The sequence below is a fragment of the Bos javanicus genome, chromosome 3 (assembly GCF_032452875.1).
Source record: "Bos javanicus breed banteng chromosome 3, ARS-OSU_banteng_1.0, whole genome shotgun sequence".
Taxonomy (NCBI): Eukaryota; Metazoa; Chordata; class Mammalia; order Artiodactyla; family Bovidae; genus Bos; species Bos javanicus.
The window spans coordinates 61,059,772-61,087,254 of NC_083870.1; the positions used below are offsets into that span (position 1 = coordinate 61,059,772).

General features: G+C 38.7%; 1 pseudogene; it reads right to left on the minus strand.

Annotated features, from left to right (window-relative positions):
• Nucleotides 1-14,025, minus strand: part of LOC133245197 (craniofacial development protein 2-like) — a 73,064-nt pseudogene extending 59,039 nt beyond the window's left edge.
• Between the last annotated feature and the right edge of the window lie 13,458 nt (nt 14,026-27,483).

Consider the following 27,483-nt stretch of genomic DNA (forward strand, 5'->3'; position numbering starts at 1 on the left):
AACTAATTAAAAATACCTAGATTAAAAACTAGTTTTTTTTTTTAATTAATTAATTTATTTTAATTGGAGGCTAATTACTTTACAACATTGTAGTGTTTTTACCATACATTTACATGAATCAGCCATGGGTGTACATGTGTCCCCCATCCTGAACCTCCCTCTCACCTCCCTTTCCATACCATCCCTCAGGGTCATCCCAGTGCACCGGCCCTGAACGCCCCGTCTCATGCATTGAACCTGAACTGGCGATCTGTTTCACATACGATAATATACATGTTTCAATGCTATTTTCTCAAATCATCACACCCTCACCTTTTCCCACAGAGTCCAAAATCTGTTCTTTACATCTGTTTTGCTGTGTTACATATAGGGTCATCGTTACCATCTTTCTAAATTCAATACATATGCGGTAGTATACTGTATTGGTGTTTTTCTTTCTGACTTACTTCACTCTGTATAATAGGCTCCAGTTTCATCCACCTCATTAGAACTGATTCAAATGCATTCTTTCTTAATAGCTGAGTAATACTCCATTGTGTTTATGTACCACAGCTTTCTTGTCCATTCATCTGCCAATGGACATCTAGGTTGCTTCCATTTCTTAGCTATTGTAAACAGTGCTGCAATGAACATTGGGGTACACGTGTCTCTTTCCATTTTGATTTCCTTGGTGTATATGCCCAGCAGTGGGATTGCTGGGTCATAAGGCAGTTCTATTTCCAGTTTTTTAAGGAATCTCCACACTGTTCTCCACAGTGGCTGTACTAGTTTGCATTCCCACCAACAGTGTAAGAGGGTTCCCTTTTCTCCACACCCTCTCCAGAATTTATTGTTTGTAGACATTTTGATAGCAGCCATTCTGACCGGCGTGAGATGGTACCTGGTTTTTATTTGCATCTCTCTGATAATGAGTGATGTTGAGCATCTTTTCATGTTTGTTAGCCATCTGTATGTCTTTTAAACCTCAAGAATAATAAAAGAAGTCTGGGTATCCAGAAAGAGTATTTTCTAAAAATTTTCTTGAAATTGAAATATAACCTACATTAAAAAAAAAAAAAAAAAGTTGTAGTTGAGTAACTCAGTGAATTTATCCCATGAGAGTACAGTTGTGTGACCATTACTCAGGCCAAGAAATGTAACATTTCCTGTAAAGACATTCCCATGCAACGCTCCTCCCCAAAGGTAAGCACTATTCTAAATTTTAAACCTATCCGAGCTTTGCCTGAGTTTATACTTGGAGGTTCTCTAACCTAACTGTTTTTCTGTCATTAAGCTGTTGAGATTTCAACATGTTGCTCTGTTGTATTTGTAGTAGAGTAAGATTCACTGCTGTGTATAATTTTATTGTGTGATTTTAATTTTTTTGTTTATGCTAGTGTTGAGAATGTTGATAGAGTAATTTCAAACTGTCTACTCTTAACAATAATGATTCTAGAAACATTCTCATATACGATTTTTGCTGCACGCACACACGTATTTCTTCTGGGTGTGAAACTGTGAAATTTGGTAGTTCACTATTACCTTTATTAGAGGTCATCTTTGATTGCCACGTTTAACATTGCAGTCCTCCTCCCTTTTTTTAGAACTCACATTCTTTGTGCTTTTTTTTTTTCTCCTTAGCACTCAACCTTTGTCTATGCTCTATTCATTTATTTTGTTTATGGTCTATAGTTTGTTCATTGAAACATAAGTTCTACTAAGGCTGAGATTTGTGCATTTTGTTAATGGTTGTTTTCCTGATATACAGAAGAGGTGCTCGAAGTTTTTTGCTGAATAAATTATTTTTATATAATTGCTAGTGAGGCTCAATATCATTTTACATGTTTAGGTCATACTTGTACTGTTTTTCTGTTCATTGCCTGTTTATAGCTTTTGCTGCTTCTACTTCAGTATTTTATATTTGCATTTTTAAAATTTGAAAATTTTAATTTGTGCCTGTTATGTGTGTTGCAAAATTTTTTCTAGTTTGCTATGGGTCTTTTGACTTTGTTTATGGTAATTTTGTAAATATATATTTTATTTCTATGTAGTATGTGTTACCTATTTTTTAATGCCTCTAAATTTTATGTCCAATTTAAAAAGGTCTTTCTCATTTCAATATTATAAATAAGTAAACAGTGCTTTCTTTCTAGAACTATTATGCTTACTTTAAATCTTTCCACCATCAAAATGTATTTTATTACAAGGAATGAGATAAGGACTAGCTTTAATTTTATCCAACAAGATTTATAGAATTATACTTGTGTTCCCCAATAATCTGAGATGGATTCATCATCATAAAATAAATATTGAATTAAATTTTCTTTTTAATCTGTTTTATTATTTGTCTAATTTATCTCTAGTGCCCATATAGATATATTTATTCATCTTCACAATTAAAATTTCAAAAATTATATATATATATATATATATATATATATATATATATATATATATGACATATGTGGCTGTGAGGAGATACCCCTCGTCCAAGGTAAGGAGCAGCAGCTGCGATTTGCTGGAGTAGCCATGAAGAGATACCCCACATCCAAGTTAAGAGAAACCTAGGTAAGATGGTAGGTGTTGCGAGAGGCATCAGAGGGCAGACACACAAACCATAATCACAGAAAACCAGTCAATTTAATCACACTAGGACCACAGCCTTGTCTACTCAATGAAACTAAGCCATGCCCTGTGGGGCCACCCAGGAGGGGCAGGTCATGGTGGAGAGGCCTGACAGAATGTGGTCCACTGGAGAAGGGAATGGCAAACCACTTCAGTATTCTTGCCTTGAGAAGCCCATGAACAGTATGAAAAGGCAAAATGATACAATACTGAAAGAGGAACTCCCCAGGATCAGTAGGTACCCAATATGCTACTGGAGATCAGTGGAGAAATAACTCCAGAAAGAATGAAGGGATGGAGCCAAAGCAAAAAACAATACCCAGTTGCGGATGTGACTGGTGATAGAAGCAAGGTCCAATGCTGAAAAGAGGAATATTGCAAAGGAACCTGGAATGTTAGGTCCATGAATCAAGGCAAATTGGAAGTGGTCAAACAGGAGATGGTAAGAGTGAACGTCGACATTCTAGGAATCTGCAACTAAGATGGACTGGAATGGGTGAATTTAACTCAGATGACCATTATATCTACTACTGCGGGCAGGAATCCCTCAGAAGAAATGGAGTAGCCATCATGGTCAACAAAAGAGTGTGAAATGCAGTACTTGGATGCAATCTCAAAAGCGACAGAATGATCTCTATTCCTTTCCAAGGCAAACCATTCAGTATCACAGTAATCCAAGTCTATGCCCCAACCAGTAACACTGAAGAAACTGAAGTTGAAGGGTTCTATGAAGACCTACAAGACCTTTTAGAACAAACACCCAAAAAAGACATCCTTTTCTTTATAGGGGACTGGAATGCAAAAGTAGGAAGTCAGGAAACACCAGGGGTAACAGGTAAATTTGGCCTTGGAATACGGAATGAATCAGGGCAAAGGCTAATAGAGTTTTGCCAAGAAAATGCACTGGTCGTAGCAAACACCCTCTTCCAACAACACAAGAGAAGACTCTACACATGGACATCAACAGATGGTCAACACCAAAATCAGATTGATTATATTCTTTGCAGCCAAAGATGGAGAAGCTCTATACAGTCAGCAAAAACAAGACTGGGAGCTGACTGTGGCTCAGATCATGAGCTCCTTATTGCCAAATTCAGACTGAAATTGAAAAAAGTAGGGAAAACCACTAGACCATTCAGGTATGACCAAAATCAAATCCCTTATGATTATACAGTGGAAGTGAGAAATAGATTTAAGGGACTAGATCTGACAGAGTGCCTGATGAACTATGGACTGAGGTTCATGACATTGTACAGGAGACAGGAATCAAGACCATCATGATGAAAAATAAATGTAAAAAACCAAAATGGCTGTCTGGAGAGGCCTTACAAATAGCTGTGAAAAGAAGAGAAGGGAAAAGCAAAGGAGAAAAGGAAAGATATACCCATTTGAATGCAGAGTTCCAAAGAATAGCAAGGTGAGAAAAGAAAACCTTCCTCAGCAATCAGTGCAAAGAAATAGAGGAAAACAACAGGATGGGAAAGACTAGAGAGCTCTTCAAGAAAATTAGAGATACCAAGGGAACATTTGATGCAAAGATGGGCTTGATAAAGGAAAGAAATGGTATGGACCTAACAGAAGCAGAAGATATTAAGAAGAGGTGGCGAGAATACACAAAAGAACTATACAAAAAAGGTCTTCACAACCAAGATAATGACCATGGTGTGCTCATTCACCTAGAGCCAGACCTCCTGGAATGTGAAGTCGAGTGGGCCTTAGAAAGCATCACTACAAACAAAGCTAGTGGAGGTGATGGAATTCCAGTAGATCTATTCCAAATCCTGGAAGATGATGCTGTGAAAGTGCTGCATTCAATATGCCAGCAAATTTGGAAAACTCAGCAGTGGCCACAGGACTGGAAAAGGTCAGTTTTAATCCCAATCCCAAAGAAAGGCAATGCCAAAGAATGCTCAAACTACCTCACAATTGCACTTATCTCACATGCTAGTAAAGTAATGCTCAAAATTTTCCAAGCCAAGCTTCATCAATATGTGAATCGTGAACTTCCAGATGTTCAAGCTGGTTTTAGAAAAGGCAGAGAAACCAGAGATCAAATTGCCAACATCCTCTGGATCATGGAAAGAGCAAGAGAGTTCCAGCAAAACATCTATTTCTGTTTTATTGACTATGTCAAAGCCTTTGACTGTGTGGATCCCAATAAACTGTGGAAAATTCTGAAAGAGATGGGAATACCAGACCACCTGATCTGCCTCTTGAGAAACCTATATGCAGGTCAGGAAGCAACAGTTAGAACTGGACATGGAACAACAGACTGGGTCCAAATAGGAAAAGGAGTACCTCAAGGCTGTATATTGTCACCCTGCTTATTTAACTTATACACAGAGTACATCATGAGAAATGGTGGGCTGGAAGAAGCACAAGCTGGAATCAAGATTGCCAGGACAAATATCAATAACCTCAGATATGCAGATGACACCATCCTTATGGTAGAAAGTGAAGAGGAACTAAAGAGCCTCTTGATGAAAGTAAAAGAGGAGAGTGAAAAAGTTGGCTTAAAACTCAACATTCAGAAAACGAAGATCATGGCATCTGGTTCTATCACTTCATGACAAACAGATGGGGAAACAGTGTCAGACTTTATTTTTTGGGGCTCGAAAATCACTGCAGATGGTGATTGCAGCCATGAAATTAAAAGACGGTTACTCCTTGGAAGGAAAGTTATGACCAACCTAGATAGCATATTGAAAAACAGAGACATTACTTTGCCAACAAAGGTCTGTCTAGTCAAGGGTATGGTTTTTCCAGTGGTCATGCATGGATATGAGAGTTGGACTGTGATGAAAGCTAAGCACCGAAGAACTAATGCTTTTGAACTGTGGTGTTGGAGAAGACTCTTGAGAGTCCCTTGGACTCCAAGAAAATCCAACCAGTCCATTCTAAAAGAGATCAGTCCTGGGTTTTCTTTGGATGGACTTATGCTAAAGCTGAAACTCCAAAACTTTGGCCACCTCATGCAAAGAGTTCACTCATTGGAAAAGACCCTGATGCTGGCAGGGATTGGGGGCAGGAGGAGAAGGGGACGACAGAGGATGAGATGGCTGGATGGCATCACCGACTTGATGGACGTGAGTCTGAGTGAACTCTGGGAGTTGGTGATGGACAGGGAGGCCTGGCGTGCTGCAGTTCATGGGGCCACAAAGAGTTGGGTATGACTGAGTGATTGAACTGAACTGATATATATTTTAAAATTGTATAACCATCTATCCCTTTTATAGGATACGTTGAAGATTCTGTGAGTTGGATACCATCCAATGTGAATATTGCATAAAGCTTGTTACTCAAAGTTTTTGGTTCCTCAGTTCATATAAAAGTTATGTTTACACTGTACTGTAATCTATTAAATGTGCAGTACTATTTTCTCTAAAAAAGAAATGTACATACTTTAATTAAAATATACTTTATTGCTAAAAATTGCTAACCATCATCTGAGCTTCTAGCCAGTCATGGGAGTAACATTGGAGATCACTGATCATAGATCACCATTACACATATATTAGTAATGAAAAGTTTGAAATATTAAAACAGTTACCAAAATGTGACACAGACACAAAGTGAACAAATGCTCTGGAAAAATGGTGCTGATAGCTTGACAGTGTTGCCACAAACTTGCAATTTGGAAAAAGTGCACTATTTGTAAAGCACATGAAACACGAACAAATGTAACACTTGGATATAAATTTTACAAGTATTGTATCAGACCTACATTAAAAATCTTTAAAAAAATCTATAAAGAAGCATAAAAGAGAATTTGAATAACTGAAAAAAAATCTTAAACTTTTTGATAGGAAGATATAATCCCCTGGATATGTCACTTTTCACTAATCTATATATTCAACAGAATCCTAAACAACATACCATGAAGATTGTATTGTTTGCATGCTTCCTTTTTGGTGGTTTTATTTTGGGATTTGATTTTTATATGCTGTATACAAATAAACAAATTTATAGTAAGTCCATATTGTGAAATAATATGTAAAGACGGCTAGGAAATTTTCTAAGAAAAATGAAAGTTAGAAAAATCTCATTAGGGCATAACTCATTTTATTGCACCTTGTTTCATTGTGCTTTACCAAGTGGGTAGCTGTTCCCTTCTCCCAACCCAGGAGTCGAACCCAGGTCTCCCACATTTCAAGCAGATTCTTAATCAGCTGAGCTACCAGGGAAGCCCAAGAGTATTGGAGTGGGTAGCCTATCCCTTCTCCAGTGGATCTTCTCAACCCAGGAATCAAACTGGGGTCTCCTGCATTGTAGGTGGATTCTTTACCAGCTGAACTACCAGGGAAGCCCTAGGTTTAAGTTCACTATATGCTAAACTCTTTATTAAGTTTTTTACATTAAGTCTGTATCAGTTACTATTATTTTGTCCTTTTAATATTTAATGCATCTTATAATTCAATTAATCCATGATAGTAATATATCAATTTCCATTAACCTCAGATATTTTTACTCCTCTTTTTCTTCTCTTTTTTACCTCAAAGGAAGTGTGAAGTGAATTAGTTGTTTTAGGTATCTGCATCTGGTAAGAAAGGAAACTGAGGCACCAGAAATTTTGGAAGCTTCCAAAGTCATATACTGAGTTACTGCAACTCTTGGGAGTAGAATTTACCATTTCCAAGATTACAAGCTGCTGTCTTGACAGAGCAAAATTTTGTATCTTTAGAAGAGAAAGAATAAACTTGATATTTCAAAGAATCAGCCTCCATTAAATTTCTATATCCTGTGCAAAGATATTTATAGTTAGAGGAAAATGTCCAAATGTAATTTACTCCATAAGTTTTAATATTTATTTTAATCCAAGAAGATTATATGTCCTTTTGTTGTTCTTACAAAATCAGATTTTATATCCTTTATCAAACATGTGTTTGAGTTTGGATTCCATCACATAAGTATGGTTTTCATGTAAGTGCCCCACAAGAATGGAGCGATGGATTTCATATGTAACCCAGAGAAGATGTTTAAAATAATCTCTTGGAATTTCTTGCTCTATCAGAAGTTCTTTCTTTGAGATGGGATTTAGATGAGCAAAGTTTGGGACAAAAATCAAAGAAAAAAGAAAATGCCAAATATTTGAGGAAATTAAATGAACTTGACTGATATAAAAGATTTCACTGAAAGAGTAATACCAATCACTTATCTTTAACAAGCCAAACTATAAACTGTCTTACAGATAAAAATGTGATTTTGATGAAACTCCAAGAAGTGCTGTAAAATCTTTAAACATGATAAACATGTTTTCCATTTGTCCTATAATTAATAAAATACAGAGTTTCCAACAAGAGGTTTCATTTTCCCCTCCTTTTCTTATTTGGGGTATGTTGGGCAAATACAAGTTATTTTCTCCTGGAGCTGAAACTTCCAGGCACTTCTTCATACTGTCTATATATTACAAAATATTTGTTTTGTAGAACTAGTATTATAGATACCCTATCTAATGTCCATAGTGGAAAAAGAGGGGAAATAAGGAGAAATTTGCCTGAACCAGGTGGACTCATGTCAAGGACCTAATTTTATGTTCATAGTATTCATAAGAATTTTTTTTTTTTTATTGCCATACCTCATTTTACTGTGCTTTGCTTTAGTGAGCTTTATAGATACATGTTTGTTTGTTTTTTTTTTTTTTCCTTGTTAATTTTCTGTTTAGTTGATCTATCCATAAGTGTGAGTGGGGTATTAAAGTCTCCCACTATTATTGTGTTATTGTTAATTTCTCCTTTCATACTTGTTAGGATTTGTCTTACATACTGTGGTGCTCCCATGTTGGGTGGATATATATTTATAATTGTTATATCTTCTTCTTGGATTGATCCTTTGATCATTATGTAGTGACCTTCTTTGTCTCTTTTCACAGCCTTTGTTTTAAAGTCTAATTTATCTGATACGAGTATTGTGACTCCTGCTTTCTTTTGGTCCCAATTTGCATGGAAAATCTTTCAGCCCTTCACTTTCAGTCTGTATGTGTCCCCTGTTTTGAGGTGGGTCTCTTGTAGACAACATATGTAGGGGTCTTGTTTTGTATCCATTCAGCCAGTCTTTGTCTTTTGGTTGGGGCATTCAACCCATTTACGTTTAAGGTAATTACTAATAAGTATGATCCCGTTGCCATTTACTTTATTGTTTGGGTTCGAGTTTATACACCATTTTGTGTTTCCTGTCTAGAGAATATCCTTTAGTATTTGTTGAGAGCTGGTTTGGTGGTGCAGAATTCTCTCAGCTTTTGCTTGTCTGAAAAGCTTTGATTTCTCCTTCATACTTGAATGAGATCCTTGCTGAGTACAATAATCTGGGCTGTAGGTTATTTTCTTTCATCATTTTAAGTATGTCTTGCCATTCCTCCTGGCTTGAAGAGTTTCTATTGAAAGATCAGCTGTTATACTTATGGGAATTCCCTTGGTTGTTATTTGTTGTTTTTCCCTTGCTGCTTTTAATATTTGTTCTTTGTGTTTGATCTTTGTTAATTTGATTAATATGTGTCTTGGGGTGTTTCTCCTTGGGTTTATCCTGTTTGGGACTCTCTGGGTTTCTTGGACTTGGGTGATTATTTCTTCCCATTTTAGGAAGTTTTCAACTATTATCTCCTCAAGTATTTTCTCATGGTCTTTCTTTTGTCTTCTTCTTCTGGAACCCCTATGATTCGAATGTTGTAGCGTTTAATATTGTCCTGGAGGTCTCTGAGATTGTCCTCATTTCTTTTAATTCGTTTTCTTTTATCCTCTCTGATTCATTTATTTCTACCATTCTATCTTCGAATTCACTAATCTATCTTCTGCCTCTGTTATTCTACTATTGTTGGCTCCAGAGTGTTTTAATTTCATTTATTGCATTATTCATTATATATTGACTCTTTTTTATTTCTTCTAGGTCCTTGTTAAACCTTTCTTGCATCTTCTCAATCCTTGTCTCAGGCTATTTATCTGTGATTCCATTTAATTTCAAGATTTTGGATCAATTTCACTATCATTATTTGGAATTCTTTATCAGGTAGATTCCTATCTCTTCCTCTTTTGTTTGGTTTGGTGGGCATTTATCCTGTTCCTTTATCTGCTGGGTATTCCTCTGTCTCTTCATCTTGTTTAAATTGCTGAGTTTGGGAGTCCTTTCTGTATTCTGGCAGTTTGTGGAGTTCTCTTTTTTTTTGCTTAAATTAAGTGCAGTAATTTATAAAGCCTATTTTTAATTCCCATTGTTGTTGCTTATTCACTAAGTTGTGTCCAACTCTTTTGCAATCCCATGGACTGTCATCCACCAGGCTGGTCTGTCCATGGGATTTCCCAGGCAAGAATACTGGCGGGTTGTCATTTCCTTCTCCAGTGGATCAAACTTAGGTCTCCTGAATCTTCTGCACTGACAGTGGGATTCTTTACCATTGAGCCACCAGGGAAGCCCTTTTAATTCCCAAGGTAAGGCTATATTAGAAATTGTTCACAATATTTCAACAAAATAAGTAGCTACAATTGTACAGTGTAATGACTTACGTAGAGCTTCTTGAGATACCTGTGATGAAGACAAGTTGTCATTTCCAATCTGCTGTAAACCAATATTTCACAAAACATAATAAACACAAATTACTACGAAAATGGTCATGTGCTTGGATGTTCAGCTCAGTCACTTAGTTGTGTCTGACTCTTTGTGACCCCATGGACTGCATCACACAGTCCCTGTCCATCACCAGCTCCTGGAGTTTGCTCAGACTCATGTCCATCGAGCTGGTGATGCCATCCAACCATCTCATCTTCTGTCATCCCCTTCTCCTGCCTTCAATCTTTCCCAGCATTAGGGTCTTTTCCAATGAGTTGGTTCTTTGCATCAGGTGGCCAAAGTATTGGAGTTTTGGATTCAGCATCAGTCCTTCCAATGAATATTCAGGACTGATTTCCTTTAGGATGGACTGGTTGGATCTCCTTGCAGTCCAAGGAACTCTCAAGAGTCTTCTCCAACACCACAGTTCAAAAGCATCAATTCTTCAGTGCTCAGTTTTCTTTATAGTCGCTCTCACATCCATATATGACTACTGAAAAAAAACATAGATTTGACTAGACAGACTTTTGTCAGCAAAGTATTGTCTCTGCTTTTTAATATGCTGTCTAGGTTGGTCATAGCTTTTCTTCCAAGGAACAAGTGTCTTTTAATTTCATGGCTGAAATTTAATTTAATTTCACCATCTGCTTGGATGTTGCAGGCATGCTAAGTCACTTCAGTCATGTCTGACTCTTTGTGGCCCTATATACTGTAGCCTGCCAGGCTCCTCTGTCCATGGGATTCTCCAGATAAGAACTGGAGTGGGTTGCCATGACCTTGTCCAGGGAATCTTCCCTAACCAGGGATTGAATCTGAGTCTCTTATCTCACTCTATTGGCAAGAGGGTTCCTTACCACTAGTGCCACCTGGGAAGCCCACTTGGATAATATCAAGTGGCTATAAATGTTTTCAAATTCTTAAGGGTGATTTCTGCACTTATCTTGTTGTGGACATGCCCCCATCGATGGACTAGTCTTTGAGTGTATAATCTTTGATATTCAGTTGCTTGAGTTCAAATTCCATTTCTGTTAATTTGTCTCAAGATCTTTTCAAATTACTTAAATATAAAAATGAAAATAATTCTGTTAATAATGAAAGTGAAAGTCACTCAGCCATGTCCCACTCTTTGCAACCCCATGGACTATACAGTCCATGAAATTCTCCAGGCCAGAATACTGGAGTGGGTAGCCTTTCCCTTCTCCAGGAAATCTTCCCAATCCAGGGATTGAACCCAGCTCTCCCGCACTGCAGGCGGATTCTTTACCAGCTGAGCCACAAGGGAAGCCCAAGAACACTGGAGTGGGTAGCCTATCCCTTCTCCAGTGGATCTTCCTGACCCAGGAATCGAACGAGGGTCTCCTGCATTGCAGGCAGATTCTTTACCAACTGAGCTACTTTGTTCAAAGTTTGCATGAGAATTTAATGAGATACTATTAACTTAATAGTATTTACTAGATACTATTAATTTGACACTATTTATTTAATAGTGATACTATTGCTAAGTTAGGTTGCTGCAAAAGTAGTTGCAATTTTGGACCCTGAATTTTAAATCATTATAACTAGGCTCAATGGAGAAGGTAATGGCACCCCACTCCAGTACTCTTGCCTAGAAAATCCCATGGACGGAGGAGCCTGGTAGGCTGCAGTCCATGGGGTCACTAAGAGTGAGACGCGACTGAGCGACTTCACTTTCATGCATTGGAGGAGGAAATGGCAACCCACTCCAGTGTTCTTGCCTGGAGAATCCCAGGGACGGGGGAGCCTGGTGGGCTGCCGTCTATGGGGTTGCACAGAGTCGGACACGACTGAAGCGACTTAGCAGCAGCAACTGGGCTCAAACATATCTTTACTAGTCAAAATAAGAACCATTAAAATCAACACATTTTTGGCAATGAGAAATGTTTGTTTATTCCTATAGTGTAAAAATCTATGCCCTGGGGTTGAATGAACTCTTGGAAAGCATTTTCTGCATCCTGCTGATTGTGGAAGTATTTTTTTCTGCAAAAAGTTGTCCAGATACTTGAAGAAGTGGTAATTACTCAGCAAGAGGTCAGGTGAATATGGTGGATGAGGCAAAACTTTGTAGCCCAATTTCTTCAACTTTTCAAGTGTTGGTTGTATGACGTGTGGTCAGGCATTACTGTGGAGAAGAACTGGGCCCTCTGTGTTGACCAGTGTTGGCCGCAGGCATTGTAATTTTTGGTGTATCTCATTGGTTTGCTAAGCATACTTCTCAGATGTAATGGTTTCACCAGGATTCAGAAATCTGTAGTGGATCAGACTGGCATCAGACCACCAAACAGTGACTATGAACTTTTTGGTGTGTGTCTGTGCAAGTTTGTCTTTGGGAAATGCTTTGGAGCTTCTTCTCAATCCAGCCGCTGAGTTGGTTGTCACTGGTTATCACATAAGAATCCATTTATTGCGGCATGTCACAATCTAATCAAGAAATGGTTCATTGTTGCGGTGTAGGATTAGAGAAGACAACACTTCAAAACGACACTTTTTTTTTTTTTGATTTGTGGTCAGCTCATGAGGTACCCATTTACTGAGCTTTTCCATCTTTCCAATTTTCTTCAAATGCTGAACAACCTTAGAATGGTTGACACTGAGTTCTTCGGCAAGTTTTCTTTAGCTCTAAGAGGATCTGCTTCAGTGATACTCTCAGTTGGTCAGCGTCACCTTCCGATGGCCGGCCGCTATGCTCCTCATCTTCAAGGCTCTGGCTCTCCTTTGCAAAACTCCTTGAACCACCGCTGCACTGTATGATTTTTAGCTGTTCCTGGGCCAAATGTGCTGTTGATATTGTGAGTTGCCCCCACTGCTTTAAGCCACATTTTGACCTCAAATAAGAAAATCACTAGAATTTGTTTTTTGGCTAACATCATTTCCATAGTCTAAAATAAATATAAAATAAAAAGCAAATAATGTTATCAGCAAAAAAAAAAAAAAACATAAAACAAGAAATGCACATTAAAATGATGTGCAACATAACCATATTTATTTAAGAATATATTCCAATGAAGGGAAGTGAAAAATCATTCAGTCATGTCCGACTCTTTAAGACCTTATGGACTGCAGCCTGCCAGGCTCCTCTGTCCATGGAATTTTCCAGGGAAGAACACTGGAGTGGGTTGCCATTTCCTTCTCTCATATCAAATGGCAAATTTCAACAATCATGAACTACAACCTAAATATATGTGACACATTGGGAAAAATATCTAACACACACTACTGTGTCATTAATGTCATGTTACCATAATTTCAGCACAGTTTCACAGCTTACAATGTACTTTCCTACATATCACTTTATTTATCCTTCCCAACATCACTGTGGGGATTATGATTATCCTTTACTGCACAACCGAGAAAACCAAGGGTCAAGTGTTTAAGTGGTCACTCAAGTGTTTAAAAGTTTGCACAGCTGGTAAGGATAAAACCAGGAGTTAAATTTGATTCTAGTTCCCTCTTAGCCAATCTTCCCTGTGAAGGCATGTGAAAAACTACACAAAGTAGTTTTCTTCATACAAAACAAGACTGGTGGCTTCCTGAGACTATTGGACTCATTACACAGCTTGACAAAAAACAGGACCATCCTAGTAATACTCAGATCTCTTGATCGCCTCTCATTTAGTAGACTTCTTCCATTGAAGAAGTTATTATTGACCCTGAACTTAAGTTTCCTTTTCATAGCTACTGAAGAGAGATGCATGCAATTTATGCTTTCAGCACAGAGTACTGTATATCTGGTTAGTATGATGGTCGCTGTATTTTAGATGTTGGAAATGTCAATTGAAAAGTGATTTCCATCTCTAAGATGAGAGAAATCACCATCTCTTTTCATGTGTTAGTGGATGGACTGGCTTACCTTTTCAACTGGAACATGTCGAAATGATATGAAGGTTTATTTGTTTGAGGTTTTGGATATTTTACTTCTTACAACTCCAAAGAAATGTTTACTTCTTCCTGTGATTAAATTGTGTATATGAATTTTCAGAGAGTAAGATGCATGATAAATTGATATGGGGCATGGAATGTTAGTAATTATGATCTCTGTTTAATTCAGGGACAAAGGAAGGCATTGAACTCAAGATGTGTTAAAAGAGTAAAATTTCCCTGTATCAGAAGATTAAAAAGGGAGTTAGAAAAAGAAAATACCGCAGTTGCATTTTCTTCAATAATGCCTTCAGGGAAGCTTACATTCAGAAAAGAAAACTCTTCAATTATACTGCAGCACAAAATGAGCTTAGTGTAAACAAACCTTTGTCCACTGCACTAAATAGGTAATGAACATCTTATTAGCTATTTTAAAAAGCAAGCAATAAATGAATTTAAAAACTGTGTGATATAAAGTAATGTGGGTGAATGTAAACCCACCGCATTCAAACTCATGTCTCAGAGCTTCACTGTGTATATCAGACCTTTACAAGAATGAGTCCTTTCAGAAGAAACACCCTTCTGTCAAAAGTGTCAAGTAAACGAAATAACTCAACCACACTTGTTGGGGAGCAGCCCTGTGCTCTCAAAATTCTGGGCTGAGGTCAGGAGTGCTATAGCAACCATGATGAAATGTGAGATTCCATTGTGCCCTAGACTCTTGTTTACTGCACATAAAGGACTTTGCACTGGATAAATATACAGAGTTTCAGGCATTGCACTGTTAGTGGCCAAAAACCAAATAACCTTTAGTTGGTAAGTAAAGCTGACCCAGACCTAACAGGCAGAGGCTGAGAGCTAACTGCCATGAACATGGTGGAAACTATTTTATTAAAGCTAAAGGGAGATTGCTATGGTGGATACAATATTGCCTGCAATCTACTTAAATATTCTCTTTGCTATGCATTCTCAATAGGTGATCCCAAATTTTGAAACCAGAATAAAAGCATGGGTTTATACGAGGAGTAAGAATTCTAGTTAAGAAGAAATCTATGATTAATTTGAATTCCCTCAGAAGTAGACCCTGAGGCTAGGGTTTGAGAAGTAGTAGGTTATTTGGAGAAGCAGGAAAGGAAAGGCAGAAAATAAAATAGTACTTTACCACTGGGGTAAAATGGAAGCTAATCCTAGACAGGAATGTCAGGAACCTATAGGACAGATGCCTCAGCCCTGAAGCCTTGAAGCTGGAGGAGTTGTATATGAATCTATTTTCTATTGGTTGGGGAGGGGAGGAGTTTACATGTTAACACAACTGATTCAGTGTGTTGGAACGTTCATGCAATTAGATGTTTCTGTCGAACTTTAAAACGGTAAGGTTTCAGGGGATATAGTTGGTGCATCAGCTACAATTTATGAAGCCAGTTTTGTTTTTTTTTTTGTGGGGGGGGTGGGGATTTTATAGCAATTAGTGCTATATCCTTAGGAATTTACCCACACACACACACACACAGGCATACACACACATTTGACTTAGGGACTATCTTCATTTACTTTTTTGCTTGTTTGTTTTTTACTGAAGTACAGTTGATTTACAATGTGTTAATTATTGCTGTACAACAAAGTGATATGGGTATGTGTGTGTATATATACATATATACATATATATATACACACACACATTATTTTTTATATTCTTTTCCATTATGGTTTATCATAGGATATTAAATATAGTTCTCTGTGCTATACAGTAAGACCTTGTTTTTTTGCCATTCCATATTAAACATACAGTGGGACAGCAGACTGAGACTTGGGATAATAAAGCAGAAAAAACAAATTCTTTGGAGCTAGATAGGCCAAGGTTCAGATCCTAGCCTTACCAGCCAAGTGAATTTGAGCAAGTAATTTAACGTGTTTCATCTCCATTTTCATTATTGTTCAAATGGGTAAATAATATGCATTTAGAAGAATTGTTATTAAATAGTTTAAGCTCCTTGCAGGATTTGAAAGCTTGGACTATAGCAGTATGTCAATGGAGACTATTTATGATGAGCAACATCCTTCCCAGGCCAGCCATCACCATGACGATCAGTAACATCACCATCATATCACCATTGTCATTATCTTCATTGTCATTTGCCCTTGAACGAAGAACTTGGAGCTTTCTCTGCAAAAAAGTATTATCCACATTATATATGTTATCTGCTGGCCCACATGGCTGTCCAGCAAGTCCATAGTGAGGTCATATGGGTCCATGTGCAAGCTGCTGAAGGGTGATCTTCCGGCCCCGCTTCTCAGCCACTGTCCTGTTGGGCTCCATCTGGTACATGTGTTTGATGAAGCACAGCAGGCACTTCTGGTTTATGCAGGCAGCTGCATGGATGTGCATGTCCACCTTTCTCACACTATAGAAGTCTCAGTGGGGGTTACTCTTCAACTCTTTGAACTCAGACACTTCATTTAACATCTCATGAAGGCTGAACTTGGATTCCAGAAAGTTCAGTCACCAGTGACAATACATCTTCATGGGGCCATCCATGATGAGAGCCAGAATGTGGCTCATGTCCACTGTGTAGGTTTCCAGGTCAGGGTAGGGTAGGCTGTGGGCTTCCAGCACTCCAACATCTTCTTGTTGTCATTCACATAGAGGATGCCCCGGTGCATGCAGACCAAGTAGCCCAGGTTGGGGGAGCATCCCCCAGGCAGTAAGGGCCTTCCTCGGGCAGAAGGGGAGGGTGGCCCAGATAATTATGATGGTGTGATCTCTCACCTAGAGCCATCCATCTTGGATTGTGAAGTCCAGTGGGCCTTAGGAAGCATCACTATGAAGAAAGCTAGTGGAGGTGATGGAATTCCAGTTGAGCTATTTCAAATCCTAGAAGATTATGCTGTGAAAGTGCTGCATTCAATATGCCAGCAAATTTGGAAATTCATCAGGAGCCACAGGACTGGAAAAGGTCAGTTTTCATTCCAATCCCAAAGAAAGACAATGCCAAAGATTGCTCAAACTACTGCACAATTGTACTCATCTCACATGTTAGTAAAGTAATGCTCAAAACTCTCCAAGCCAGGCTTCCGAATACGTGAACTGTGAACTTCCATATGTTCAAGCTGGATTTAGAAAAGGCAGAGGAACCAGAGATCAAATGGCCAAGATCCGCTGGATCATTAAAAAAGCAAGAGAGTTCCAGAAAAACATCTATTTCTGCTTTATTGACTACGCCAAAGCCTTTGACTGTGTGTTGCTGCTGCTGCTGTTAAGTCAGTTCAGTCTTGTCCTACTCTGTGCAACCCCATAGACGGCAGCCCACCAGATTCTCCAGGCAAGAACACTGGAGCAGGCTGCCATTTCCTTTTCCAATGCATGAAAGTGAAAAGTGAAAGTGAAGTTGTTCAGTCGTGTCGACTCTTCGCGACCCCATGGACTGTAGCCTACCAGGCTCCTCCGTCCATGGGATTTTCCAGGTAAGAGCACTGGAGTGGGTTGAAATTGCCTTCTCCGTTTGACTGTGTGGATCACAATAAACTGTGGAAAATTCTGAAAGAGATGGGAATACCAGACCACCTGACCTGCCTCTTGAGAAACCTGTATGCAGGTCAGGAAGCAACAGTTAGAACTGGACATGGAGCAACAGACTGGTTCCAAATAGGAAAAGGAGTATATCAAGGCTGTATATTGTCACTGTCCTTATTTAACTTATATGCAGAGTACATCTTGAGAAATACTGGACTGGATGAAGCACAAGCTCAAATGAAGATTGCCAGGAGAAATATCAATAACCTCAGGTATGCAGACAACACCACCCTTATGGCATAAAGTGAAGAGGAACTAAAGAGCCTCTTAATGAAAGTGAAAGAGGAGAGTGAAAAAATTGGCTTAAAGCTCAACATTCAGAAAGCAAAGATATGAGTCAGGTCTTCACACCAGGTGGCCAAAGTATTGGAGTTTCAGCTTCAACATCAGTCCTTCCAAAGAACACTCAGGACTGATTTCCTTTAGGATGGACTGGTTGGATCTCCTCCCAAAACAAGGGACTCTCAAGAGTCTTCTCCAATACCACAGTTCAAAAGCATCAATTCTTCAGTGCTCAACTTCATTTTTCATGGCACTTCATGGCAAACAGATGGAGAAACAGTGGAAATAGTGCCTGACTTTATTTTTTTTTTGGCCTCCAAAATCACTGCAGATAGTGACTGCAGCCATGAAATTAAAAGATGCTTACTCCTTGGAAGAAAAGTTATGACCAACCTAGATAGCATATTAAAAAGCAGAGACATTACTTTGCCAACAAAGGCCCGTCTAGTCAAGGCTATGGTTTTTCCAGTAGTCATATATGGATATGAGAGTTGGACTAAAAATAAAGTTGAGCACTGAAGAGTTGATGCTTTTGAACTGTGGTATTGGAGAAGACTCTTGAGAGTCCCTTGGATTGGGAGGAGATCCAACCAGTCCATTCTAAAGGAAATCAGTCCTGAGTGTTCTTTGGAAGGACTGATGTTGAAGCTGAAACTCCAATACTTTGGCCACCTGGTGTGAAGACCTGACTCGTTTGAAAAGACCCTGATGGTGGGAAAGATTGAGGGTGGGAGGAGAAGGGGATGACAGAGGTTGAGATGGTTGGATAGCATCACCAACTCAATGGAGATGAGTTTGAGTAAACTGCGGGAGTTGGTGATGGACAGGGCGGCCTGGTGTGCTGCTGTCCATGGGGTTGAAAAGAGTGGGACATGACTGAGTGACTGAACTGATATATTATAATATATATACATATATATTTTTATATATATTACATATGTATACACATATAAGAGTTTCCCAAGTGGTGCTAGTGGTAAAGAATCTTCTGCCATTGCAGGAGATGTAAGAGATATGAGTTTAATCCCTGGGTCAGGAAGATCCCCTGGAGAAGGGCATCACAACCCACTCTAGTATTCTTGCCTGAAGAATCCCCATACCTCTTTCTATATAATGGGAGGAAAATGAGAACAATTTTCAATCTGAAAAAAAATCTGTGAAAAGGACTCAAGACTCCTCTGAAATGAAATGTGTTATATTGTTATTGCACTTAGCATTGGGTGTACAGCTGCTTTTGTTAGAACACTTAGACAGGTACTAATTAACAGACACTAACAGCTTCAAGGGAAAAGAATCATGTAAATACTTATTTAGAAAATATTTAAAGTAGTCATTACAGAGATTCTCCAAATTATCACATATTTTATGGCAATCTATTTTCTAAAATGAATCAAAGGACTAAGCCATTTTGTTAAATGCCATTTAGTAACGCCTCCGTACAACTGGCTACACCATTATGTGGCTCCAGATACAGATTTAACACAGTAATTTCTTCTCCTCTCTTCTGAAAACTATACCATTGAAAAAAATACTAGTCACTCACATAAATTAACTATATTAAATGACTGAGTTTACACACAGGAAGAATTCAGATAATTTAGGTTGGCAAAGCACAGTGACCTAAATGTATTGTTGAGGAGGTCACTTTTGGTTTGATATCTCAGGAAATGCTCCACCTTAATTGAAAAATCCAGTGATCCTGATAATGATAACTAAACTTTCTGCTTTATTGATCTTATCTTGCTCCATGATTTTAAACATCATGGGTGTGCTGAAAATTTATTCATTGTTAGTCCTGACTGGACTAATTTATCCAAATTGTGACTCATGCATCTGAATTATGCTCATGCACACTCAGTCATGTCTGACTCTTTGCTGCCCCCTGGACTATAGCCCACCAGATTCCTCTGTCCATGGCATTTTCCAGGCAAGAACACGGAGTGGGTTGCCATTTATAACTCCAAGGGATCTCCTGACCCAGGGACTAAATCCACATTTCTTGTGTCTCCTGAATTTTTCAGAGGCAAATTATTCACCTCTGTGGCATCTGAGAAGCCTTGGTTTGTCCAAATATCTCCCTTCAGCTTTATCAGGATGACATATATCATGTAATCTGAAACAGTGAAGTTTATTTCATCTCTTCTAATGCCAACCCACTCCTTGAAGCAAATCTTGGGAAGTCATCTTTGATGTTTCTCTTTCCCTTTCTCTTCATTTCCAGTTGATTAACTGCAAGTTCTAAAGGCTTTGGCTTTAACTTTTTTCATGACCTATCTCAGAAGCTGTTTATACCACTGTATCGGGATAGGTGACCCCTATTCATAAACAGCATTCATGTAAAATAGGGTTGATTTCCATGTCATTGATTTCCATGTCATATTGCTGTTGGATCCCAGTCACCAATAATTCTGCTGCTGCTGTTTCTGCTAAGTCGCTTCAGTCATGTAGGACTCTGTGCGACCCCATAGACGGCAGCCCACCAGGCTCCCCCGTCCCCTGGATTCTCCAGGCAAGAACCCTGGAATGGGTTGCCATTTCCTTCTCCAATGCATGAAAGTGAAAAGTGAAAGTGAAGTCGCTCAGTCGTGTCCGACATGGACTGCAGCCTACCAGGCTCCTCCGCCCACTGGATTTTCCAGGCAAGAGTACTGGAGTGGGGTGCCATTGCCTTCTCTGGCCGATAATACTAGTGCTTCATGTGACTTGGAAGACACTCTCCCAGTTTGATCTCCGTGTCCATTACATCCCTGTGAGCTAGTCAAGAATGCAATGAACAGTGAGAAATCTGAGTTTCTACTACTGCTTCTGTCTCCATGATTTTCATAATTTTTCACTTCACTAACTCGCATTCCTATAAGAGTGGCTTATTGCTATTTTAGCAGATACAATGTGTATTCTCTCCTGTCGTCTGCATTTGATGATTCATTACTTATTTTGTTATTGTTGTTGCCTTAGTATTTTGTGTACTCAGGATTTCAAACCCAAACTTTCCTAAAATTGTGTATATTTACTCTTACTGGATTTAATCTCATTAGATTTTAATAGAATTGTAATAGAACTTAATAGATCTTTAGTGGAATCTGTTATATAATACATTTTCTTTCAAAAATTTCTCCCAAAGATTTCTGACCTGCTATGTAGTAACTGAATTGAATTTTCTTTTATTATCATCCTGGGGATTACTCTGACTTTCATTTTGTGATGCATTCTCAGTTTATTGTGTTCTTATCTCCATTTTTCTTATAATTTTTGTTGTTAAATTCCCAGGTTTTGTTCTTTTATTGCTTCTTGAAAAATAGTTCATCAGAAGTAAAATTGTAAGAGATTGGCATGAAATTTTGTTTGAAAACTATTTTTTTTTAGAAGTTTGAAGCCTTGCTCCATGGTGTTCTAGGTTAAAATTAATACCATTGAAAAGCTCCATATTTTTATATAAGAAATGTTTTGTTTGTTTGACCTCTCTCTACAAGCTAGTAACATCTTCTATTTGTCTTCAGTGCTTTGAAATTTCATGATATAGGTTGTTTCATCTACATATGATTCATTGATAGACTCTTTGAATCTAGGAGCTCATGTCTTTTATTTTTGTGAAAATTTCTTGACTTACTTCATTGATGATTTCCTCCTCTACTTTCCTTTTACCCACTTTCTAGAATATATATTTTAATGCTGTTGTCATCTCTCATAGTTAATTAATTTGAGATTAATATCCAAAAGATCATCAAACATCATCCCCCCCCCGCCACCAATTTTTTTTACTCTTACTTCAGTAGGTTTATGTGTTGCAGGGGATGAACAGAAGTTCAACGTCTGTATTCCATCCATCTTCTTGATTTGGGTACATTGAATTTCTTAGTTGATTTTCTGTAATATTTATGTAAATGTCACTAGTGTTTCATTCAAAATGCTTAATATACTTTTTGATGTTGTTGAGTTTATATCCATTGTCTTGCTATGATTTTTTCTATTTTTGTCCTCTGATCTTTTCCTCCCTTTTCTGGCTACTTTTGAATTAACTAAATAATTTTTAGTGTTTCTTTTATCGCTCAGTTTGATTTTTAGCTCTTCTTCTTTGCATTATTTTGTTAATGGATTACTCTTGGAGTTGCGATGCATACTTAACAACCTTTTATGAGTTAATATTGTAACACTTCTTGTAAAAGGTAAAAATCTTACAACATTATAATTGCTAACACTCTCTCCTATCTTCTTGTTATAGAAAATTTTACTTTAGATATATTATAAGACAAAAAGTGCTACTATTTTTGTATAAACCATAAATTAACTTCCAAAAGAATTGCATAAATGAAAGAAAATATAATCTTTCACTTTTACCCACATATTTACCATTAAATTGCTTTTTTAAGATTTATATGTCTCTCTGGTATCATTATCTTGTGTGTTGTTAGTTATTTCAACTGTGTCCAATTCTTTTTGACCCCATGGACTATAGCCCTGCCAGGTTCCTCTGTCCATGGAATTCTCCAGGCAAGAAGGGGGTTGCATTCCCTTCTCAAGGGGATCTTCCCAACCCGGGTCTCCCACATTGCAGGCAGATTCTTTACCTTAGGCTAACATTTTTTTCTTGTAGCACTTTAAACACAATGTTTCTTGGCCCTCTGGACTCCCATTGCTTTTAATACAAAATTGTTCTTATATTTGTTCCTTTGTAAGCAATAGGTACCCCCAACCAATGTTAATATTTAAATTTTTTTCTGTTGCTTTACATAATTTTGACTGTGAGGTGCCCAGTTGTGTTTATTGTTTTGTTTTGTTATCATGTTTAATCTGCTTAGAGTTCTCTGACCTTCCTGTATCATTAGATTGAAGAAATTACTATTGTCATATTTTATCTCTTTTCTCTCTCTAACTAGCAGTGTCCTGAAAGAAAATGTCAATACTGAGTGTGCGTCTCACCCAGTGCACTTCTGTTCTTTCAAGGGTAATACCTTCTCTAGGTTGTCCTGCTTATATATAAAGAGATATATTATGAAAAAAATTGACTCACATGATTATGGAGGCTGAGAAGTCTCAAGATTTTTAGTCAGGAAGCTGGAGATCTGGGAAAGCCTAAAGCATAATTTCAGTTTACATTCTAAGGTCTTACTCCTGGGACTCAAGAGAGGCAATGGTGTAAACTGTGGTCAGAAAGTCAGCAGGCTCAAGACCCAAGAATATCAGATGTTTCACTTTGAGTCTGAAGGTTGGAAAAGACTGGTGTCCCAGCTCAAGGAAGTCAAGCAAGATGAATCCTTTTTACTGAATATTTTTATTCAATTCAGAATTTCAGTTGATTGGATGAACTAACTCACATTGGTCAGGCAAACTGCTTTACATGATCTATTTATTCAAATGTTAATGTCATATAGAAACATCCTCAAAAATGTACCCATGATCATGTTTGACCAAATGTGTGTGGCCTCCATGGCCCAGTCAAGTTAACACATAAAATTAACCATCACTCTCCCTATGTGGAATGTGAAGTAAGTGGGCCTTGGGAAGAATCACAACGAACAAAGCTAATGGAGGTGATGGAATTCCAGTTGAGCTATTTCAAATTCTCAAAGATGATGCTGTGAAAGTGCTGCACTCAATATGCCAGCAAATTTGGAAACTAAGCAGTGTCACAGGGCTGGAAAAGTCAGTTTTCATTCCAGTCCCAAAGAAAGGCAATGCCCAAAAACGTTCAAATACTGAACAACTGTACTCATCTCACATGCTAGCAAAGTAATGTTCAAAATTCTCCAAGCCAGGCTTCAACAGTCTGTGAACAGAGAACTTCCAGATGTTCAAGTTGGATTTAGAAAAGGCAAAAGAACCAGAGATCAAATTGCCACCATCCCTTGGATCATAGAAAAAGCAAGAGAGTTCCAGAAAAAATATCTACTTCTGCTTTACTGACTATGCCAAAGCCTCTGACTGTGTGGATCATGACAAACTGTGGAAAATTCTCAAAGAGATGGGAATACCAGACCACCTGACCTGCCTTTTGAGAAATCTGTATGCAGGTCAAGAAGCAACAGGTAGAACTGGACATGAAACAGTAGATTGGTTCCAAATTGGAAAGGAGTACATCAAGGCTGCATACTGTCATCCTGCCTATTTAACTTACATGCAGAGTACATCATGTGAAATGCTGGGCTGGATGAAGCACAAGCTGGAATCAAGATTTCCAGGATAAATATCAGTAACCACAGATATGCAGATGACACCACTCTTATGGCCTAAAGTGAGGAGGAACTAAAGAGCCTCTTGATGAAAGTGAAAGAGGAGAGTGAAAAAGTTGGCTTAAAATTCAACATTCAAAAAACTAAGATCATGGCATCCGGTCCCATCACTTCATGGCAAATAGATGGGGAAGCGATAGAAACAGTGACAGATTTATTTTCTTGGCTCCAAAATCACTGCAGTTGGTGACTGCAACCATGAAATTAAAAGACCCTTGCTCCTTAGAAGAAAAGCTATGACCAAACTAGACAGCGGAGTAAAAAGCAGAGACATCACATTGCTGACAAAAGTTTGTCTAGTCAGAGCTATCGGAGAAGGCAATGGCACCCCACTCCAGTAGTCTTGCCTGGAAAATCCCATGGATGGAGGAGCCTGGAAGGCTGCAGTCCATAGGGTCGCTGAGGGTTGGACACAACTGAGTGACTTCACTTTCACTTTTCACTTTCATGCATTGGAGAAGGAAATGGCAACCCACTCCAGTGTTCTTGCCTGGAGAATCCCAGGGACGGGGGAGCCTGGTGGGCTGCCGTCTATGGGGTCGCACAGAGTCGGACACGATTGAAGTGACTTAGCAGCAGTCAGAGCTATGGTTTTTCTGGTAATCATGTATGGATATGAGAGTTGAACCATAAAGAAAGCTGAGCACCAAAGAATTGATGCTTTTGGACTGTGGTGTTGGAGTAGACCATTTAGAATCACTTGGACTGCAAGAAGATCAAATCAGTCAATCCTAACAAAAATCAACCCTGAATATGCACTTTAAAGACTGATGCCGAAGTTGAAGCTCCAATATTATGGAAGAACTGACTCATTTGAAAAAAACCCTAATGCTGGGAAAGATTGAAGGCAGGAGGAGAAGGGGACAACAGAGGATGAGATGGTTGGATAGCATCAATGACTCTATGGAGGTGAGTTTGAGCAAGTTCTGGGGGCTGGTGATGGACATCAAAGCCCTGTGTGCTGCGGTTCACGGGGTTGCAAAGGGTCGGACATGACTGAGTGACTGAACTGAATTCCCTATGTAGGGCTTCCCAGGTGGCGCTAAGTGGTTAAGAATCCATTTGCCAAGGGAGCCGACTCAAGAAATGCAGGTTTGATCCCTGGATCAGGAAAATCCCCTGGAGTAGAAAATGGCAATGCGATCCAGTATTCTTGCCTGGAGAATTACATGAACAGAGGAGCCTTGTGGGCCACAGTGCATGGGGCTGCAGAGAGTTGGACAGTACTGAAAACCTCACAGTCACAGTCAGTCTCTAAGTAGATTAGAGTTGAGTGAAAGAAGAATTTCTCAGTTATCTACTTCTTATTTTTTCCTGCTTTCTCTCAGATATAAACTTGTCACTCTTTAAAAGACTCAGTATATTTTTGTGTGGACAAATCATGAGTGGAATTCAGCAGGGCAGGTCTATACAAGTGATGATGACTTTCCTCAAAATATAGCTACAGTTAGGCAAAGCCTCATCTGGTGGTTCAGATGGTGAAGAATGCCTGCAATGTGGGAGACCTGGATTCTATCCCTGGGTAGGGAGGACCTGCTGGAGGAGGAATATGTTTACCCTCTCCAAGATTCTTGCCTGGAGAATGCAGTGGCCAGAGGCCTAGCAGGCTATATACAGTCCATGGGGTCGAGAAGAATTGGACGTGACTGAGGGACTTTAAGTTTTAGGCAAAGTCTTAAAAAGAGGAGTCCAGGCATTATGCTATTTATTTATATTTTATGTTTATTTATATTTTGTCATAAAGGTACAAATAATACTGACTTAAAAATTACAGAGAAATGAGAGGGTTTGTGGGTTGCAGGTATACCTCAATCAGGGCTGTGGCACCACATCTCTGTCAGTCTCTTGGTTGTTTATCTCACTCATTGTATCAGCATTGTTCTCAGGATAGCTTTTTTTATAGACTCATGATGGCCAAGGGCTTCCCTTGTGGCTCAGCAGGTAAAGAATCTGCCTGCAATGAGGGAGACCTGGGTTCGATCCCTGGGTTGGGAAGATCCCCTGGAGAAGGGAAAGGTTACCCACTCCAGTAGTCTGGCCTGGAGAATTCCATGGACCGTATAGTCCATGGGGTCTCAAAAAGTTGAACATGACTGAGTGACTTTCACTTTCATGGTGGCTAAAGAGATTTCAGTCTTCATATCTACTCTCTGAAAGAACAAAAAGTGTGTCATGATTCTCCTATAAAGTCTTTATAACTGTGCCAATTAAGTTATCCCTTAGCTAACTTTTTAACTATGATAATACACATAGCAAATTGATTTTGAAAGTGAAAGTGAAGTCGCTCAGTCATGTCTGACTCTTTGTGACCTCATGGACTATAGCCTACCAGGCTTCTCTGTCCATGGGGTTTTCCAGGCAAGAATACCAGAGTGGGTTTCCATTTCCTTCTCCAGGGGATCTTCCCAACCCAGGGTTCGAACCCCGGTCAATTGCATTGTGAGCAGACGCTTTACTCTCAAAGCCACCAGGGAAGCCTCAGAATTGATTTTAGTACTTGATGTATTATTCACAAACGTTTATCAACTGGTATTGAAACAGTTAATTCCTATGGAGGTTGATAAGAAGTCTGGGGTCTGCAAGGAGGATAAAGGGGTCTGAGGTTCTCAAGAAGGAGACAGGGGTATGGAATTCTCAAGGAGGAAAGCACAAATGTCTTTTTTTTTTTTTTTCCTCTACATTCCTTAGTCTTAGTCACATAAAACGTTTTTTACTTTTAAGCCCGAAACTGATGATTATGCAAACTGATGATTACAACTCAATTTAAAGTCTGTACTAGGGATTATATAACAACAGTGTATCCTCCTTGAGGACAGTTTCTCCTTCCTGAAAACCTTCTGACTAATCCTGGTATCTTAGAATGTATATTATGGGATTGGGTCTGGTAAGATCTTTCTATTGTTAAATTCTAATCCTGTTACCTTAAAATGTGAATTGTGGGAGTGGGTTTGGTAAAATTTTTACAACCTTGAGACATTATTTTGATTTATTGTAATAACTAATGAAAAAAGTAGCTTAGGCTAGCAAGGGGGGCACTCTCTGTCCCCCTTCTGATGTCTGTGTCAGAAGCTTTCTCTGTCCCTTTTTTTCATTTTAATAAAACTCTGCTACACAAAAGCTCTTGAGTGATCCCTGATCCCTGATCCCAAAGCTAAATTGTCTTCAGGGATCACGAATCTGACACCATTCACTGTAAACTATCAGTAGCTATTTCTTCTCCTTGTAACTCCTTCTGTATTTCAGATGACACATGTTACACTATGTTCCCACAGCAGCGTAAAAGGTGATTTTGATTAGTCCTGTCCTGTACCTGACATTTCAGGGTGAGGGATATTTACCTATTTTCTCTCTGCCAGAGTGATTTGTGGAGACATAAGCAATTGGTGG